This window comes from Acyrthosiphon pisum, chromosome A3 (genome assembly GCF_005508785.2).
Source record: "Acyrthosiphon pisum isolate AL4f chromosome A3, pea_aphid_22Mar2018_4r6ur, whole genome shotgun sequence".
Classification (NCBI taxonomy): domain Eukaryota; kingdom Metazoa; phylum Arthropoda; class Insecta; order Hemiptera; family Aphididae; genus Acyrthosiphon; species Acyrthosiphon pisum.
In genome coordinates, this window is record NC_042496.1 from 32,834,560 (window position 1) to 32,836,906 (window position 2,347).

General features: G+C 24.2%; 1 non-coding gene across 1 annotated transcript; it reads right to left on the reverse strand.

Moving 5' to 3' along the window:
* Nucleotides 1-1,321: 1,321 nt before the first annotated feature.
* Nucleotides 1,322-1,394, reverse strand: TRNAT-UGU. The gene has a single exon. It is a non-coding gene; the product is annotated as a tRNA-Thr (tRNA).
* Nucleotides 1,395-2,347: the final 953 nt, after the last annotated feature.

Below are 2,347 nucleotides of genomic sequence, written 5' to 3' on the forward strand. Positions count from 1 at the left end.
GGCTAGAATTTCTAGGCATTCGCATGTTTTTTTTTCTTGAGTCAAAATTGGTTGATTGGCAGATATGTCCATGAATTTGGATTATTCTCGATTAAATAAAACAATTTTTTTTTGCATATTTTGAACATAATGCATATAATTGCATAGTACGACATTTTTTAAATCTTATGATTGGTTATAACCAATTATATGTAATATTTAATTAAATTCTAGTCAGGTTTTTGTTTTATTTTTAATTTCTAACTGATTTTCTATGATTTTGTAAAACTCTGCAATATTCTGGAATAATTAAAATTTTAAAATTCAAAATTAATTTCATTTTCTATTAATATACAGGGAAGAAAATTAATAGGGCATAAGCACCAAAATACTAGAACTAAAATTACAGGTAAGGAAATTAATGGGGCATAAGCGCCAAATTATATAATAATACTCAATCCTTAGTGATATATGTGTTAAACTAAAAAAATGGAAGAACAATTGTCTTAAATAGAGTACAAATCATCTTTTTTATTCTTATCATATTTTTCTAAATTTAAAATATAATCTACAAAATGTAATTATTGTTAAAAAACAGTTTTTTGGCTCTCCTGAATAATTTCAAAAATGTCGCTTATGCCCTTTTGCATTGTCACCATCGATATTATATCATATTCATATATAAATACTATATTATACTATACTATATTATCAATAGCTAGTACACACCACATCATACCCACACTTACCATTAATGTTCTATCACTAAAAATGTATATACCTATTCTATAATTCTTAACATAACGATAGGAAACTATATAGTTATCTAAGACATTATTATATGAGGTATGTTGGTTAACATTTCACATACATATAATATGATTTATATATATTATATTATTACAGTTTTAAAATATAGAATAATAACAATATTATAAACATGATGAATGAGTTCATAGCAACTGGTATACATTAATAATATATATATATATAGAATATAAATAAATAATTATTAACGATATTCAATTATATTGTTCTACCGATATGAAATATGTATGAGTATATTAGTAATTAGTATATATGTATAACAAACAATAGCTATTAGCTCTATAATGGTTTATAAACATTTATAATTCGTTTAACGTATTGAAGAAAACATTATTAACTATAGGCACTATATTACCTTCTATCTACATATAAACATTAACCAAATCCAATATTCTTACCGAGATTTTATTAAAATTATATATATACCTACATTATACTCCACCACACCTTACCCATACAATCAATACCTTTACTTCATACCACTCCATACCCCATCCCACCCCAAAAAATTGTATGCCTCCAGAGAGAATTGAACTCCCGACCCCTGGTTTACAAGACCAGTGCTCTAACCACTGAACTATGAAGGCTATATATTTTAACCTAACTAAATGTATCCATCACCCACACCTTCTTAATTATACTCCAAACTACTATACTAATATAATACCTTCAAGAATATACAAATGTATTGATAGTTATATAAATAGCACATATAATAAATAACATGTTAATACGTCCCCATATACCTACACCATACATTAATACATAAATACATACATACATACATACATACAAGAATGTTTACCTAAGATTTATCAAAACATTACCTTATCAACTTATCAATCTATCGAAGAAAATTATATTTCACACTACTATACCAGTATTCCATACTTCTAATAATACATACGTTGATATCTATAGTAATAGTATTCTTACATAATAAATAATATGCTAATGAACCTCCATTACCCAAACCTTGAAAATGATTCTTCAAACTACTAAACAAATATGTATATAATGGATACCTTCAAACATAATATATATTATATTGATAGCAACATAAATATTATACTTACATAATATATATATATATATATATATATATATTTAAGGAATCTGGATACAAAGACCAGTCGTTAGATGTATGTAGTTGAAAATAATAATAATAATATTCATCATCATATCGATAATGTATGATTAAATAATATATTTACGTATTCATGTAATATAAAGATTTTTATAATATATATCGATATATTATCCTCATATTTTTCCAGAATATATATTATATACTTAGTGTATAATATACGTTTCATTATATTACATAATGATATAGTACTTCACACTACTATACTAGTATACCATACTTCTAATAATACATACATTGATATCCATAGTAATAGTATTCTTACATAATAAATAATATGTTAATAAACTTCCATTACCTAAACCTTGAAAATGATACTTCAAACTACTAAACAGATAGGTATATAATGTATACCGTCAAACATATATTGATAGTACATAAATATTATACTTA